The sequence below is a fragment of the Delphinapterus leucas genome, chromosome 8, assembly GCF_059928025.1.
Source record: "Delphinapterus leucas isolate spDelLeu-1000000601 "Yukka" chromosome 8, BTC_Dleu_Yukka2, whole genome shotgun sequence".
Taxonomy (NCBI): Eukaryota; Metazoa; Chordata; class Mammalia; order Artiodactyla; family Monodontidae; genus Delphinapterus; species Delphinapterus leucas.
The window spans coordinates 47,304,131-47,323,353 of record NC_143136.1 but is presented as its reverse complement, the minus strand read 5'-3'; the positions used below and the strand labels follow the sequence as shown (position 1 = coordinate 47,323,353).

Here is a 19,223-nt window from a genome sequence, read left to right as displayed (position 1 = left end):
TATGATTTGCAGTATATTTTTATTTTGATTGTCTTTCAGGAATATTAGTTAAATGGGTTTTGGCTACTACCATATAGATAGGTTGTGATGAAGGTTACAAATAACGGAAATAATATGAGAAACTTCTGTATCCAGCGTACCTGTGAAAATACTTGTTTTCTGATATTTGTGATGTAATATTTTTGAAAAGGGTTATTTTGGGGGAACCTAGCAGTTTTTGTCTTATTTACCTATTAGATTAATGGAGATAAAGGAACCATTAGCCAACAGATCAAACTACAGCCTGAAAAGTAACATAAGATGACTCTTGCATTTCCCTCAAAAACTCTAACCCTCCAAGCCAGTGGCAAACAAGAGAGTAATTCAATTGACTGCTGTTTTAGTTACAGGAGTATTTGGGTTGTATAATGAAACATAACCTATAAACAAATGAACTTAAAATGTTCCTCTGAGCACATTGTGATCTCTAGGTTGAACTGGTCTTCCTGCTTCAACCTTTGTTCCTCTGTCTGTTCTCCTCACACAGTTAGTGATCTTTTTTTTTTTTTTTTTCCGGTACGCGGGCCTCTCACTGTTGTGGCCTCTCCCGTTGCCGAGCACAAGCTCCGGACGCACAGGCGAGGCGGCCATGGCTCACGGGCCCAGCAGCTTCGTGGCATGTGGGATCTTCCCGGACCGGGGCACGAACCCGTGTCCCCTGCATCGGCAGGCTGACTCTCAACCACTGCGCCACCAGGGAAGCCCTAGTGATTTTTTTTTTTTTCCTAGTGATCTTTCTAAAAACATTAAATAGGATCATTTCTGCTCACAGCCCTCCAATGGCTTCCCATCTCCCTCACACTAGATGCCCAGACCCTGAAAATGGCCCACAAAGGCTGAGATCCTCTGTGGCCCTCTCACTCCCGTCTCCCTCAGCTCTGACACTAATTCAGCGCTGGGGCCACACCGGCTCTTTGTTTCTTCAGTTTGCAAGTGGGCTGTGGTGTGGGGCCTTTGCACTTGCCATTTTCTCTGCCTGGAATTCTGGACCTTCGATTCTTCAGGTTGCTCCAATCACGCTAACAGAAGCCTTTCCTGACAGCTGTATTAAATAGCCATCTGCATGCCCTTTCCTACTGATTCTCCTCCCTGGCACTTACTATCCTCAGCCCTTCTTGTAAGCCTGTCTCCCCTTACTAGAATGTAAACTCTCTGAGGGCATGAACTTTGCTTTGTTCATTATTACATTGAATTATTACATATATTTCTAGCACCTAGAAGAGCACTTGCTACTCTTAGGAACACATATTTTTGAATGAATGAATGAATGAACAAAAATGCTGGCATCAAGGATCTCCTTTACTTTATGAGTATTTGTTATTTCACATCTTGTGAAATTCTTCATTGGAATTTAGCAGGGTCATATAAATAAAGAAATGTTAGGTAGAAATATTTGTAAGTGGAGGTTATAAAGTATATATATTTTAGACTTTTAATTTTAGCTAATTTCAGTGTTTATCTTATGTTCACTACAGAGAACTGCTAGATACAATACTTAAGTCCACTTTATAGGTTCTGTCAAGAAGATTCTTTACCCAGGTGTACTTATAATCCTCTTATGGGTATTAACATACCTTTAAATAGCTCTAGGAGGGTATTAACATACCTTTAAATAGCTCTGACTGAGCTTTAATTCATTCTTTGCCTCTGTGTGGTGCTTCTGATTCTTTGGACATGTTTTGTGAAAAGCTATAGGACTTTTTTCAGGCAATATTTAGAAAACTAATAAGACTTGTTTAGTGACTGATACATGATTGAGCCTCATAAGTCCATAGTAGAGAAACTGACTGCTGACTCTGGTTACTCTGGATTTTATTATTTTGAAAATTTATGTCTCTTCATATTGCTGAGAAATAAGAAAGTGAGGTTAAAAGAAGTTGAATATGAGATTTTAAAAAATCAGGATGTAAAAAAAGTAAATTTTCATTTTCTCATTAACTTCTAAAACACCATCCTCAGAGAGTAATGAGAATAAAGACTAAGGTTGAGATCTGTTTTCTCCGGTGTCTGCAGCAGCTCTGATTTCTCCATCTGCACCAGTATTTGTTAGAAATAAATATTCGAGGGATGAGGGAAGAATTAATTTGGGGGTTGGTGGTAGCTGAGACAACCATATCATATTCAGTCTGATGGCCCATTAGATGGGAGGCATGCTGGGGATGGGGGCAAGGGGAGCTGGAGAAAATAACAAGCTCCACTTCAAATTCTCCATGCAAAGCACAGACACTGGGGATCTCCGTGGATTTTTATAAAAGTCTTCTGAATACAGAGAAAGCCTCTTGAGGGATATATTTTCACAGTATAAACATTTTTGATTGTATGTTTCACTGATCTATATTTTTAAACCTTTTACCTTGGAAAACGTCAAATATATAGAAAGTAAACAGGATAGTATTAAAAACAGCCCATACCCATTACCCAGCTTTAACAATGATCAAATTCTGCTGTGACTGTTTCACTCACACCGCCATCCATTTCCATTATGTGGGATTTTTGGGGGGAGCGGGGAGGTAAAATGTACATACATTAAAATGTACATACCTAAACTGTACTCCTTTTTTTTTAACAATAAACTATAGTTTATTGGGTGGGGAAAGTGGTGTTTGATTTACAGAGTTGCCACATTATATATATATTTTTTTAAATATTAAAAAATATATATATCTTTTTTTTTTTTTTTTTTTTTTGCGGTACGCGGGCGTCTCACTGTTGTGGCCTCTCCCGTTGCCGTCCGGATGCGCAGGCTCAGTGGCCATGGCTCACGGGCCCAGCCACTCCGTGGCATGTGGGATCTTCCCGGACCGGGGTACGAACCTGTGTCCCCTGCATCGGCAGGCGGACTCTCAACCACTGCGCCACCAGGGAAGCCCAAAATATATATCTTTTAATTGATGTTAAAATTTTATTATCACTCTATGTTTGCCTTACAAAAATATTCAAAAGTAATTTTCAAGTGAGCTTATGATTATATACATTTTGTAAGTATTGGTTTAAAAATATCAAAAGTCATAAAATGAAAAAAAGCTGTAAAAGCTACTTAATGGATGTCCATACTTCAGATTCTGGTATTAACATAAACTGTATTCTCATGACAAATGGATATACCTTTGTAACCATTACCATATCAAGATATAGAACATTTATATCACCTTAGAAAATTCCCTCATGCCCCCAGGCAATCTTTGCTCCTGACCCATTGACAACTGTTCTGATTGTTTTCGTCACTGATTAATTTTGTGTTTTCTAGAACTTCATAAAATAGAACCATATAGCATGTACTTTTTTGTGTCTAGCTTCTTCAGCTCAGTCTAATTTCCATAGGTTTCATCCATGTTGTTGCATGGATGTTCAGTAGTTTATTCCTTTTTACTGCTGAGCAGTATTCCATTGTATCAATTACTGCAGTTTGGTTTATCACTTCTGATGGATATTTGGGTTATTTCCAGTTTTAGCTATTGTAAATGAAGCTGCTACATTCTTGTACTTTTAAAGTTAAAGATTTTTTTCATATTCTATGTAGCTGGGACCTACGTAACAAAATTTAAAAATACTGAAATTCAGTATAGAGTATTACTGTATACTTTTTATTAAATTCAAATAACTTGATTTAAACTTTGATTTAAGCAAACCTGATTGAAAATCTCCTATCCATGAAAGCATTTGTTTAGTTTTTTTCCGTTCAAGGGATTTGAAAATCAGTAGAGTGGGACTAGACATTGGCTGTTTTATCTAAAGTACTCATGCTTTGAAGGCCGTATTCCCAGATGGGGTAATTACGATTTCTTTCCAGGATTTTAATAACCAAAGGGAGCTATTTCTTGGTGTTGATTACAGGTTGAAAAACACATGCCATTGTGTTGAATTTCAGTCCGGTTTGTTTTAGTGGTGGTTTTTCAGTGTTCTTAATGTGCCTGAACAGAAACAACCAAATATTTTTCTGAAACAGAACTCTTCCCCCTAAGTATATAAATATTGAACTTAATTCTCTTTCAGCGTTCTGACTAGGTACTAGCTGCAGTATTGTTGTCATTCATTGACTTGGCTTAGTGTAATGTGTCTTAATTTCCTTTCCTCCAAGTTGCCTTAGCTAGGAAATGGACATAATATTTTCCATCTGCTATTGATAAAAAGTATGCTTTGGAATAGTTACCTGGAAAATTCTAAAACTATGAAAGCTATGCATTGTAGTGAAATACATCATAGGCTTAAGAAAACAGCTTCTGTTTGCTTTGAAGATTCTGTTTGGAGATGTCTCTTTAACTGCCCTTTTGTATAAGCACAACCCATATGTCCAAGACATATCAGATTCTGTGCCTCTTAAATTTTTTTTTTTTTTTCGGTACGCGGGCCTCTCACTGTTGTGGCCTCTCCCGTTGCGGAGCACAGGCTCCAGACGCGCAGGCTCGGCGGCCATGGCTCACGGGCCCAGCCGCTCCATGGCACGTGGGATCTTCCCGGACCAGGGCACGAACCTGTGTCCCCTGCATCGGCAGGCGGACTTTCAACCACTGCGCCACCAGGGAAGCCCTTAAATTATTTTTTTTATGACTGTCTATGTTATGAGGACTAGGCAGTATTCTTAACTACTTGTTGATAATGTCTCGGAGTATAATTAGGCCAGTTCACTTGGGCCTGAAATGAGGAATGGTTTCTGGGTGCCCTTTCATGTAGGGTAGAGGGTGTCAAGGAAATGGCAATTGCTTTCCATGTTAAGAACGTGTCAAATCTGTGACCTAGTGAACCTAGACTGTAAAATGTCTCAGCAACGTCTTGGGCTTCTCTGAAGCCTTGAGTTGATAATGCCTGTTAATTTCTCCATGTTAAGTTTCTGTGTCTTGCACAAAAACCAAGATTTAAAATTAATTTTATTTATATGTGACAGAGATTTCAATTGTTATTTAATGTGGTTTTTTTTCTCAAGTAGGTTTCTATATCATGACACGAGGGTCTAATTTAAAATTAAACATTTGCCAGTATTATCAGTTATTGTACTTAGTTTAGTTTTGTTCCTATTCACTAGAGAAACAGCACTTAGAAACTATATAGTTTTAGTTCACTTGTTAGCTCTGCTAAAATTTAGAACACATATATGGCTAAGCCATTAGCAGTTCATATCTGTGGACCTAAATACTAGTTGGGCTTTCAGTGACCACTTGATCAGTTGGAAACTCTAAGAAATGTCCAGCCTCACCTGGGGCTCATGCTGTAAGGCCTTTGGCTTACCTCGGGGGTAAGTGCTCCAGGGATGTTGTAGAATTCCGTATTCATTGTTCTTTCTAAAATAAAATAAGACCAGTGTCCATGGTTTTATTCACACCTACCTGTTCCGCCACTTTTTTGTAATAGGAATGTGACACAAACAGAAACAGGATGGGTAGATGGATTATTTGTTTTTTCTAATGGGTTAACTATAACCAGGAGTTGAATAGAAGCTGCAAAGGTCCTGGATTTTGTGACCCATTCCACCCTTGCCTGTTTCCCACCCCTGCCCCCAACTGCCAGTGTTTTGAAAATGATAGAAATTAAGCTGTCAAAATATGGCTCTATATAGTTAAATGGATTATGTTTCTTCAAAACTTTAAACATGCTGCTAATGTTTTCATATTTGTATGAGTAGGATTTGTTTATAAATGTCTGGGTGACTGAGAGAGGATTACCAAAAGAATATCCATTTACTGTAAAAATGAAGTAGAGGAAGGCCACACTTTTTGCGTAAGGGGAAAAATGTCACCAAGGATAATGGGTATAGTATGACTTATTTAATTATTTTACTAAGTAAAATGAACCATGCATGGATCAATAAGTGTGTCATGAAGCACAGATTATGATTAATTAAGTTTGTGTGCCTGAAGTTAAAAAAAAATCTATCTGGTTACTTACTTTTAAATGAATTGGTGTATTCCAAATATTTGCATTTAAAAACAAATTACTTCTCCTCATAAAATAAGTACTTTCCAAAATATATTTTACAATATTTTTGTGCTGTTAGATTCTGGACTTTTAGCAGAAAAGCTAGGATTTAATAATTCCCCAAATTCCAGTGTTTCTTTAAAGTAATCAGAATTTAAGTCTCATTCATAATCATATGCAAGAAAAGTATCTCTGTACTAATGTATGAAACAACTAATCTGATCTTCTAATGCTATTTATAACGAAATAATGTCTAATATCAATTAAAACATGCAGTAATTTAAAAAAACCAAAAGTTTTCACTTCATAGATTAAAATAAGACTTGGAATCATAGACTCTTGGAACTGGGATGAGGTAGAAATGACCTCCTAAGTGCTTTGCTCTGGCAGTGCAAAAGTATATAACATAAACTTTTAAAAGTATATAACATAAGCTGGAACACATCCACGTCTTTTCTTTTTGTTTTTAATCTGGTAATTTGTAAATTTTCTTTTTTTTTAAAGACATTTATTTTATTTTTTATTGAAGTGTCACTGATTTACAATGTTATATTAATTTCAGGTATACAACATAATGATTCACAATTCTTAAAGGTTATTATACACCATTTATAATAATTATTAAATATTGGCTATCTTCTCTGTGCTGTACAATATATCCTTGTAGCTTATTTATCTCATACATAGTAGTTTGTACCTCTTAATCCCGTACCCCTGTCTTCCCCCATCCCTGTAAACACTAGTTTGTTCTCTATATCTGAAGTACTATTTGTTTTATTTTTATTTAAAAATTTTTATTGAAGTATAGTTGCTTTACGATGTTGTGTTAGTTTCTCGTGTACAGCAAAGTGATTCATTTATACATACACATATACTGAATAATATGTATATTTTTTCAGATTTTTTTCCATTATAGTTTCTTAACAAGATATTGAATATAGTTCCAGTGCTATGCAGTAGGTCCTTGTTGTTTATGTGCTACTCCTAAATTTCTATATGTTATTCCCAAATTTCTAATTTATCCCTCCCCCCGCCTTTCCCCTTTCGTAACCATGTTTGTTTTCTATGTCTGTGAGTCTATTTCTGTTCTGTAAATAAGTTCATTGTATCATTTTTTTAGATTTCACATATAAGTGATATACGATATTTGTCTCTCTGACTTACTTCAATTAGTATGATAATCTCTAGGTGCCACATTCACATCTTAAAAGAAATTGTGGTACCACCTGGCAGTTACAGATTCTGATAAAACTGTTACTTAAGGATAATTTGATGATTTTCTTCATAGCAAATATAACTAAGATAAGTGAGCTTTTTAATAGCTTTTCCCTACCAATGGATTCAATTTTGTGAATCAGAATAGTCAAAAGAATGTGCCTTTTAAAATTGCTTCTGTGCCATAGTATTTCAAATAGGAAAGAAGTCTTGTGAATCCGTAAAGCTTGGTAAATATAGGGTGTCAAGATGTAAAAGGTGAAGATTTTGGAGGCTCATAAGAAAAGAAAAGAGAGGTAATATAATTCGCTGTGACAAGTTTGAGGGGAGGTCAAGTAAGTTCATAGGGAGAGAAAGTACTCACAAATGGTGAATCTTCTTCTCCCCTGTTTGTGTAAGGAACTTACTGTCCCTTATACCCTATATGGCAGAGGTTCTAGGGAACCAGTGGAAGGGTGTAGAGGGTTTATGAGCACCCTGAAATTAATTATACAATCTCAGTTATCTAGTGTTGAGATCATCTGTAAGATTTTCAAAGGAATCCTTGACCACCCCCAAAAGGTTAAGAAAACCTGCCATGGTTGATTAGACCTTTGTAAGTGGACTAAATAAGAAAAGAACAAAGGTAACGTTCAGACTCAAATAACATTTTTGTGTTTTCTTAACATGTGAGGTTTCTGTTATTGTGTACATGTGATGGGTAAAATTAGTAAGCGTGACAGCAACATAACCCGTCCTGCCAGAAGGTCTTAACCCTTGAAGAAACTGATTGTGTGGGATGCACGTACCTTTGTCAATTCTTTCAACCTTTGGCTTTTCCATTCTGTTTCTATAATGTCTACTAAAATGCAATAATTATCTTTTGATAAACCACATGACTCTGAATTGTTTTATATCCAGGTTTCATTATATAATAACCTAGTGGGATATCTTATACCTGAAAAAACCCTCTGTTCAGAATTTTTTGGCAGTCAACCCAGAAACTCTCTGCATCTTGGCTCCTGGCTCTTGCACTGAAGGATAGGGTCACTAAGACTAAGTTAATAATCTTAATAAGGGCTCTGATTACTTTGTGATTCATCCAGTCCCTCAGGCCTGATTATAAACTTCAATGCATTTTAGCAGATGAGGGCCTGCCCTGGTTGTTATTAGCCTTCAGAGAAGGCATTTATAAAAACCTAAGCCATTTCCCACCTGCTGAAACAAGTATTAATCTTTGGTTTTTTAACAGTTTGGGGGTCAAAATAGTAATTTCAGGCTACTGTGATTTACGTCTGTGATTGAACTTGCTCTTTTCATCACCAGTGCTCTTCTCGACTTTCAGAATTAATATCATCTCTAAACTCATTGAAACTTATGTTTTCCTTATTTACTTTTTTTGATTCACACCTCTCCTGGTTTCACTAATAACTGACTACATTGGAAAAGCTAGATGCTAGGAAGAGTGAATAGCAGAGCGATTCCTTGTTTTGAGGAATGGATTTATATTGCAAAATATTTCTTTCATTTGAAAGTCCAAATGGAAAAATTTGTATTTCAACACATTCTGATGTTCCAAAGATAAATAATAGCATGTGCTGAGACTTGGAAAGCTACAGCTTCAGAGAATGGCATGGGGGCACAGACAGGGAGGTAAAAAAAGACATAAGCTTCCCCTGACAAATCCATCTTACTGTGGCCTTTGTGTTTCCTGTATGTAAGGACTGGCTCACAGACTGGAACTGTATGCAGGGACTGTATATGGGCCCCTTCATGGATCCAGCAGCTTAGAGATAGATCTGACAAAGGAAGATGAAAATATGGTGACCCAATTTACTCCCGTTTCTTCCCTATCAATATCCTTTGCCAGTAATACAGTCTCAAGTCTGTAACTCTTAAATAATTTGCTATGCAATAATTACATTATATTGTAAAATTATACTTAAGTATTATAGGCATAAAATATTTGATACTGTAATATGTAGGTAATTAAAATATCTTTATATTCTAAAAGTAGAAAAAAATTTTTTCCATTTAATTTAACATTCTCTCTTCTCATTCTCCTCTCTCACAAGGTGATCTCATCCACTCCAGTTGCTTTAAATACCACCTATATGCTAAGACTTCCCAGAGTGCACTCCTGAATATACCCACCAATTATTTTGACATCTTTATGTGGATAGATCACAGGTATTTCAGTTTAAGCATGTCTAAGTCTGGACTCTTCATTTCTCACCAGACCTTCCAGGATAAAAAAAAGTCCTCTTCTTATTTTTTTTAAACTAGGGTCATCATGCTGTACATTACCTTCCAGAACTTATAACTGGCAGTTTTCAGCTTTCGACCACCTTCACCATTCATCCTTCCTTTTGTTACTAAAAACCCCACTGTTATTAAAGTGCCCCTCTGGCCAATAAGGAGAGTTGAGGGTGCTGTCCTTGCCGCTTCCTCTACCTTCCTCTCCTAGTCCATCACCAAACCCACCAAGTCTATCTCCTAAATATTCCTCCTCTGTTAACTTCTCTTCATCTTCACTGCCCCTGCTCTAGCCCAGGTCACTCTTAACACTCTAGTTCAGGTTAGCATATTAACTGGCCTCCTTGTTCCATTCTTGATGCTCTAAAAATCCATACTCCAGTTATGGGAATCCCCCCCCAACACCCTACAAATCGTGTTTATTTTTAAGAACAAATTTTATCAGGCTTCCCATGACATTGAAAACCAGTGACCTATAAGGGCCTGCATGCTTTCCCACCCCAGTCTCAGCTCCAGTTGAGTGTGACAGGTTTTGTACCTCAGGGCCCTTGTACAGGTTGTTCCTCTGTATTTCTGCTTGCAGTACTTCCCTGATCCATCCAACACACACACACACACTCTCTCTCTCTCTCTCTCTCTCTCTCTCTCTCTCTCTCTCTCTCTCTCTCTCCCCCCCCCCCCCCCCCCCGGCTAAATTCATTTAAACTTCAGGTATTAGCTTAAGTGCCACTTCATTTAAACAGATTTTCTTTAGCTTTCCAGTCTGAGCTAGGTTCCTTTGTTAATGTGCTCTTGTAAGCACCTCCTAATCGCTCATGGTCTGTAGTTGATCTGTAGCTAGGCATCTATTCCATAATTCCATATTTGTCTTCACCTCTAGATTGGAAGCAAGATGAAGCCAGGTGCAATAACTGTTTTGGTTGGGACTGTATTCCTGTATAAATAGTTGTTGAGTGAATAAATGAATGACGGAATATAGATAGATAATTGTGCAGTTGATTATCTTCTTTCATCCCCAAGCTTGAGCGGATTTCTCTAGAGAGTATATATATGAAAAGAATATTGTATAGGGAAAAGACTGTAAGACATGCAGAATGAAGTGGCCAAAGTATGCGGGTTTTATATAAAGAGCAATTCCATGATTTGAAAAAAATATACTGAAAGAGGAACTGGTATTTATTTGGATTTAACACATCATATGTTGGTTTATATATGGGGCTAGAGATAACATAAAGATTCCTACAGTAAATGATTTCATTCATTTTTTTCTTCTTCTTTTTTTTTTAAACAAATCTCACTAATTGCAGAGAACACTTGGTGGGGACAGAGAGACCACAAATGATAACAGAGTGTGATAAGTGCTTTATTTGAGGAGTATATAGGAGACTGTGGGAACACAGGTTTGAGGGGAAATAATTTGGCCTGTTTCCTGGAAGAATGCACATTTAAAGTGTGTCCCAAAGTGATATAGAAAAGCAAAAGGAAATAATTTATTATTTTTGATTTAGGTCTATTTTTTCCATTTCTTTTGTGATTAACAGTATAATAATTCTGTTCCTTTTATCATCATTCCATGCTGTTAGAAAAAAATAACGTAGTTCTTCCACCGTTTCCTCATTTCTTGAAGACACCAGATGTGCCCTCTCCTTTCTAAACAAAGGGATTGAATTCAGGATTCAAACATAAGCCCCATTTCTATCAATTTAGGTCTGCTGTGAATTAGCAGTGACTGTGTCTTGCCTTTACATTGATATATAGCAGAAATAACTCTCCCCTGCCTTTAACAGTGGGGTATCACCACCTTGACCAAATTGTGCTGTTTTCTTAACATCTCAGTTCTCGACATGAACACAGCACAGAAAGCTGTGTCTTGACGTCTCCTGTAACCTCTCTCTCCCATCTGGGCCAGCCTGTTGGCCATTTCCCCACCCTATCATGGAAACAACTTGGCTTCTCTTCTTTCCTCCTCAGTGACCCCAAATTTCATTTCCACACCCCACCACAAGGCAGTGAGTGATTTAAGATTTATTTTGTTAATGATTGTGTTTGCACCATCCGAATTGAGACTTTAAAAAAATGTAATTGCACATAGCAGTTGCCTGGTTTTCTGCTTAATCAGAAAGTATATGAAAAATAATAGATAGGAATTTTATATATTCATGAACTTTTTCTCCATTAAGGTTAATCTAGAGGTGTACTCATAGCACGAGGCCATTTAGCTGAAATTACCAATGCATGAGAAAAGTTCTCACATTTACTTGCAGCTATATACATTGAGGTATTTTTGTGGATACAATCGAAGTTTGCTCTTACCACTTTAAAGCACCCTATCATGCAGTTTCTGCATTTTTAAAAAATCCCTGAAATTCTGTAAATCTTCCAGGCTAGGGGAACTGAGACACTGAAACAGGTGGCTTAACAGGGGGAGCATATGGGCTGACTCTGGCTGTTTTCCCCCAGGCTCTAGCCCAGTGTGTCTGCCTCTCGTTCTTAGGGTGCTTGTGTGGTACGTTGTCTTTGGGTTTTCACAGACTATAGGAGGAGATTATACCACATAGTCAGCATATGAACTATATTTACATGGAAGAGGCAATATATTAACGTATTTAATGAAAGACATTGTCTTAACCTGACAAATCTGTTCCCTGCTTTAGACCTTATCTATTTCTATCCCTTCCCTAATCATTTGACTTGGGGAACCAGAGATCATCATTGATTCTGTCTTCTCTCTCTCCCACACTCACCTGTCACTCACTGGGTTCTTTTAAGTATTCATCACAGTCTTTAGTATCCATTCCTTCTGTTTCATTTTCACAGCCACCTTCTCAGTCCAGCCCATTGCTGCCCTGCGTCCCATCTGTTTGGACTTATACAGTAATCTCTTAGGTCTCTATTTTTTACTACTTCTAATTCAAACCATACCCTTTCTACATGTATCTTCCTGAAATACTACTTTCATTTTTTATGCTTTCATTATATTGTCATTTAAAATTTGAAGTCTTCTGTCAGGCTTCTACTTCCCTCCAAATTTTTATAATGAATACTTTGAAATATTGTATACTGAAAAATTCAATTAGTGTAATGGGTATCCATATATCCTCCAAGATGCAATAGTTGTTAACATTTGTCATTTTTGCTTTATCTCTATTATTGTCTTTACACACACACACACACACACACACACACACACACACACACACACACACACACACACACACACACACACACACACACACGGTATTGCAGAACCAATTGAAACTTAAATGTATACATCCTGACTTCTCATCCCTAAAAGCTTTAGCATGCTTCTCTTAAGATCTGGGGAACATTCAGTGGGCAAGTAACACTTTTTTTGAAATGGTAAAACAATTATTAAAAACTTTTAATTGAACTGTATAAACATCAATGAAGAAAAGGTATAGAGCTTCAAGTAAAGAATGAATGAGTAAATGAATCTTATAGATTGTATATAGAAGTTTTAAGAAGGTTTCACTTTGGCTTGTTATATTTGTGCAAATAACACATTACACATCCACCAGGTTGTGATAAGACTGAGTTTTGTATAAAGGTAGCAATTTAGCTACATTATGCTACAAAATGGGAGGTTCTGCCAGGCTTTCAAGTTACTTTGTTTTTTGGTCATTTCCCACCAATCTAGGATCAATTCCCATTAATCAAATTTTTACTTGTAACTTTTATGGTGGATGTATATAGAACTGTCTGTCTGGTACCTATCTTCCCCTTTCTTCTGCTTATGCCGCCCTTATCCATCCACATTTGATGTTGGAAATGGTAAGATGTAAAACCTGAGAGTTGTCATCAGCCATGCTGCCCACCATGTGGAGAAAGCCTATGAATGGAAATGATGAAGCCAGTATTCAGAGATGGAGTTCCTGGTCCCAGTCATTCTCCAGATCAGCTGGATAGTTGCCATCCCTGTGGTTTTCTTGTACAACCCTTTCTTGTATCCATCAGTTGATAAATTTCCATTTTGCCTCAGGAAACTCTGGTTGGATTTCTATAACTTTAGTCGAAAAAGTCATAACTAGCTTAATATGTTATTTCCCAAGCTAAGTCCTAGCTCCAAGGAAATTTTAAATCCTTTGACTCTTTTCCCTCCCCGTTGGCACTGCCCTACCTCTTTTTTATCTCTAACTCCACCAGAAACCAACTTAGCTCTACTGTTTTTTTTTTTGTTTTTTTTTTTTTGCGGTACGTGGCCCTCTCACTGTTGTGGACTCTCCTGTTGCGGAGCACAGGCCTGGGACGCACAGGCTGAGCGGCCATGGCTCACGGGCCCAGCCGCTGCGCGGCATGTGGGCCGGACCGGGGCACGAACCCGTGTCCGCTGCATCGGCAGGCGGACTCTCAACCACTGCGCACCAGGGAAGCCCAGCTGTACTTTTCTCATGAAGCTTTTTCGGTCCACAATTATTTTCTCTTACTACATCAGTCAGTCTCTATTTGGTGATTCAGTACTTGATAATATGGTGTTTAGAATTAGTCCCTAATTGTTTCTGGTGTGTTTATTTTGTCTTTCTTGCGCTTCTGAATTCCTTTAGAGCATAGATATATTCCTTCATTCGTTTTTACATTCCAGAATACCTAACACTCAGTAAGTGCTCAATAAAAGCATGGCATGTTGATTCGTAACATGCTATGATAGTATATATTAAGAGAACTATCTAAGAACCAAGGATCTTTTGTTATTCATATTATTCATTTACTCCTCATGCCTATCACGGTGCTAGACACAGGGTAGGTGCTTTAAAATTCATGTTAATGAAAAAATATTTGTTCTTAGATTTATGAGTTTGGGGTAAATGCTGATGATATTAAAATGAATTTGAGGATGATGATTTGAATAATACTTTATGATGCTTTAAGATTGTGAACTGTCAGTCAACCATGTACAGTTCTTAAACCCAGAGTACTTTGTCAGACCCATTTTCTTTCCCTTTTCTATATTTTTGTTTCCTTTTACTTCTACCTTTATTTTTTATCTCTCATTAGCACTTAGTTTTGTCACTTTCTGGTCCATGATGAAAAAACATCATGCCTCTCACTCCTGCTTCCCATTTTTTCTCACTTACATTTCCCCCTCACTTCACAGTACTAATTTAGATGTCCTTAGGTTTCCATAAAGGGATCTTATTTTCTCTGAATATTGCCCTCAGGCCTTCGACTCACAGAAGCAAATTTCTAAATCTACATTGCAAACAAGTACATTTAATTAATCTAGTCCTCAATAATTATCAAATAAAAGTTCTGTGTCACAAAAAGCATAATAAATGAGGGTAGTCGTTAAAGATTATTTTTTGGCACTTTAAAAAACTGGGCGACTAGCTGAATTGCGGTTCATGATTGTAATTTTGGAGAGGAAAGGCCTTGGTGAGTTTGAGCTGTGGAAGAAGGCCTGTGTGGCTGCCCTGGGGAGAGTGAGATGAGAGGGTGGGGGGATGGGGTGGTAAAGGGATGCAGGGCTCAGGTATGGTTGGTTATGGCAGCACATTGGCTTCCGTGCACTCCTACTTGCTTCTGTGGTTGATGTCTTTACCAGAAGAGGAATCCTTCTAGGGTGTGTGGTTTGGTGGCTAGACCATGGCCTTTGGAGTTTGAGCAACTGGAGTTCAAAATCTGCTCTGCCTCTTCTTAGGTATGCTCTTGGGCAAACTAATTAAACTTTCTCTGAGACAGAGATAATGATACTTACCTTGCAGCATTGTTAAGTATTAGAGTTGATGTATGTGAAATACCTAGAACTTAACAGATACCTATCAATTACTGCTAGTATTAGAGATGATTTTTAGTAAATTAAATATTTCAGAAATATGAATATTCTGTCTTGATTTATATCCTATGGTGGTAAGGATTGAATAAGTAGACAGAAAAGGTAACATGTCAGTTTTACCACTTTCTAGTAAATGAGGCTGGATTTCTTTTCATTGCTTTATTGCGTTTCCTATAAATTGACTCTAAAGAGAATATGTTTATATAGTAAGAAGTATTAAAACATATCGTGGAATAAAATTTCTGTTTTTCCTTTAAAGCAACCTAGAAACAACATTGTCTTTGGAACGTTACCTCAAGCAAGCAAGCAAAATATATTTGAAAGCCAAAAATCAGAGGGAGGGTATTCATCTGTGAGCTTCATGTTTTCACTACTATATTGATTCCTTTTGTTTTGCTGAGAAGACAAATTGGCTCTTAAGAAAGGCTGAATTCAAACAGTAGTTTTTATTATTCTTTTTTCTGTCTAGAAAATCTTAACATGAGCTGGAATATTCTCAGCATACAAATAAGCCAATGGATACTGGCTGTGGTCCTTTGGAAAACTTTGTATGGAAAAGATAGTGTTTCTTCTTTATGGAACAAACAGGAATGTTTTGCAGCTCGCCTCCTTTCTCTTTTTGCTAGCCTTGGCATTGTGCTGGGGAGTCAGATCTGTCCATTAAAATGGTGTGTCTTGAAACATTCTCTTTAGAAAAGAATTCTGCAAAGCAGACGAAATCTTAATTTATTTTTGAATACGTGTCTCAGAGGAGTAGTAAACTATGTTTCTTTGTAGTATTGCGGTTACTACCCCACAGCAGAGAAGGGCATTGACATCCTAGTGGAGCCAGCTGATTGATTAACGTTATTGATTAGATCTGGAAGATTGTGTTCTGTAAAATTCAAGGCTGATTGAATTCTCGATTGGTATGGCAGTTGCATCTAACCAGTTTAAAATTTTCTAATGTTAACAACATTCACAAGTAAAACAACATTTTAAGGAGTTTTCATTAAAAGATGGGATGAAAGAATGAAATAGAATTATTATAAACTACACATTAAGAGAAAAGGATTCTGAAATTATTTGCCATTCTTCTCGCTATAAGTAGGAAGCAGGAGACAGTCATGAATTGTAAAGGCCAAATAGGATTCATCAGGAGTTGACTGAAAATTCCTAGTCATGATGATACAGTTGTGTTCAAATTTAAGTAGTAAACCAGATGAAGGTTTACAAAGTTAGTAGGACAAAAATAAATCAGAGCAAGTAGTTTAGGAATTATTTTTAGTCCACTTTGAACGTACATGGAAACAAAGGATTCAGCTATGTCAGACTGATTTTTTTTTTTTTTTTTTCCTCTGTACTTTCAGAGCCTGGCAAGTGGCAGGAAGGGATTATCAACCCTGGACTTGTGTTGGGTTCACAGTAATAGCTTACTGAATGGTTGGATCAGTGGATAAATGTATGCTTCCTGATGGGTTAGGTGGAATTGATTGACCGGTGTGGCAAAGGCTAATAAGGCAGCTGTGTCTAAAGTGATGGCTGGCTAAATATAAGATTTGATCTCTACTGCTCAGTTCTTAACCTAAAGCAGCTTTTGCTATCTTCTCAGGCATTGTCATGAGAAAGAATTAGAAGCACTTAGTTTAGAAGTGGTAGTTTCTTAATCTATTAAGTCCAACAGTTAAAAATTAAATGATATACTGAAGTTCTAAGATGGAAAATTATTCAGTCAGATAGAGATGGGCGTATAGTCTAACACTCAAAGTCAATATAGCAACTGCAGGTGAACATTTATTATGCAAAGTCTCTTTGACTTTTTGAAGGAACTTTGAAAAGTAAGGTTTTTGCTCTCAAGATACTTAACATTTAATTGATGGAGAGGGCATAAACATATGTAAATATAATTTAACATAAGTTGCCATAATATGCCCCATTAAGAGTTTCAAAGTGCTGTGGGAACCTAAGGGAAGGAGAGACAAACTTTCAATCATTAAGGGACTGATTTCTCAACTGCTTATGGTTTAATTACCTGCTTTTTCGTCACCACAGTTTTAGAGCCTACATTACAGGGGGTGGCTCGAAAGCAATAAGGAGAATGTTTTTTGTGCTGATTGTCTCTCAGTAGAAGGCCAGATGGTAGAAGGAGGAAATAGAAACTAAGATTTTTGTTTGTGTTTTTATATTTACTCACCTATTCACTGTAGGAATACATTTTCCCACTTCTATTCTGTTTTTATTTTTTACAATTTCCTCTTAATTATAAAAGATTTCAAACATAGAAATATAGTCTATATAGTTTCATCACTGAAATTAATCAAATATTAGCCTTTTGCTCTATTTGTTTCAGATTTCTCTCTCCGTCTTTTTTTAGGAAATAAAAATTAAAGGTCAAATCAAGCCCCACTTTCATCCCCTTTCCCTCATTATCCAGAATTCATCACTATTCTGAAACTGGTGTTAATCTGTTTCAAAAACTGGAACAGATGTGCATACATATTATACATATCCTTTAGCAGTTTGATTTTTTTTTACTCAATATCATGTTCATTGTTGATACATTAACACCTCATTAATTCAGCTTAATTGCTCCATAATATTCCATTGTATAAAAAAGCCACACTGATGGGCAGTTAGATTTTATCTAGTGTTTTTTCAGTTTTCAATAAGCTTCAAGAAATATGAGAAAATTTAAAAAGCACCTATACTTTTTATTCAGTATGTATAGTTATTTGTATTTGGTGCATAATAATTATTTAAATATGTATTCTTTTCTCTTTATGAAGTAATACTGCTTTCAAAGCATTCAAAATGAAAGCAGTTCATAAGGAAAACGATTCATGTCATACCTAGTATTGGTGTGAAGGATGCGGTCTTAGGCTTGGAAGGGTGTTAGCAAAATTATTTTTTAATGTGGTAAATATTACTTTCGATGTTTGCTTAGGCCTGACACAGCATGCTTTGTGTGGAAGGATGAGACGACCATTCGATATCTGAGACAAAAGCAAAATGCTGAATTTGTTGCATGCTTGATAGGGAGAGCTATGTCGGTCGGGCACAGTTTTTCTCAGTAGAGCAGGAAACTGACCTTACATGGAGGTTTTTGAGGAAGTGTTGAGTTCTGGGATTGGCGGGCTTTCAGAGGTGTTGTGGGATGACGTTGGCAGTGGAATCTGGCTTCTCCGGTGAGGCTTTTGCTGTTTGGGTGGCAGGGCAGAGGCACAGTCGTTGGAGTGAGTCTGCTCCCGATTGGCTGATGCTCAGGAGTGTTGGTCACTGAGTGGTTGCCTTACAGAGGGGCGTTCACTGAGGCAACTTGTCAATGTTTGATTGGTTAAAGGAGTTGCAGACCAATTCTGTGAAACTGAAGGCCCCTAACTTTGGTGCCCTTTCTCACGCTAGTCCTTCTTCCTGATGTGACCTTGCGTCAAGTCTGTATTTTAAAATTTAGCTACTCTTTCGAGTTTAGCCTCAGTTAATTCCTACTTGAAAATACCTCACATTCTCACTTAGAATTCATATTTCCCTTTTCTGCATACCTATAATACTTTGTTCATATCATTTTTGTATGCCTTTCCTGCTAGGTTTTGAACTGTTTCAGACCTGAAACTAGGTACTATTAAATAGAATAACATAAAAATTTAGCAGAGCATAGTTTCTGTTACAAAGATGGTGTTGAATAAGTAAAAGTTATGATATGTCCTCCACTGGATCTGGCATTTAACCTGATGCCTGGTCAATATTCAATAACTGGTTACTCAAGTGAATTTCATCTGGAGTTTTGAAAATATTGTGATGCTACCTATGGACCTTTCTTTCATACAAAATGCATACTGCTTTACCTTTTAAGATCTTTTGATTTCATGTTATTATTTTCACTGAAAAAAGAAATTAATGATTTGTTTTGCTTGAAATTTCCAGGCCAGTATATTGCCTCTCTGCTAATACTGTAAACTGAATCCCATTCAGGCTGTAGTAGTCATGCTATGGTCATGCTTTAGGCACTCGTTCTTCAAACACCTGAATTTCTATTTACTGGTCAGTATTCCTTTCA

At 37.0% G+C, this 19,223-nt stretch overlaps 1 protein-coding gene across 2 annotated transcripts in view; it reads left to right on the top strand.

Moving 5' to 3' along the window:
• FAM171B (family with sequence similarity 171 member B) overlaps positions 1-19,223 on the top strand; it is a 74,994-nt gene that overhangs the window by 11,209 nt on the left and 44,562 nt on the right. Inside the window, exon 1 of one of the 2 annotated variants that reach the window (XM_089916584.1) lies at positions 9,249-9,333. The exons of the other annotated variant lie outside the window; for it this stretch is intronic. The gene's annotated coding sequence lies outside the window, so the exon portion shown is untranslated. Of the gene's footprint in view, positions 1-9,248; positions 9,334-19,223 lie in introns of those variants that run through there. 2 annotated transcript variants of the gene reach the window in all.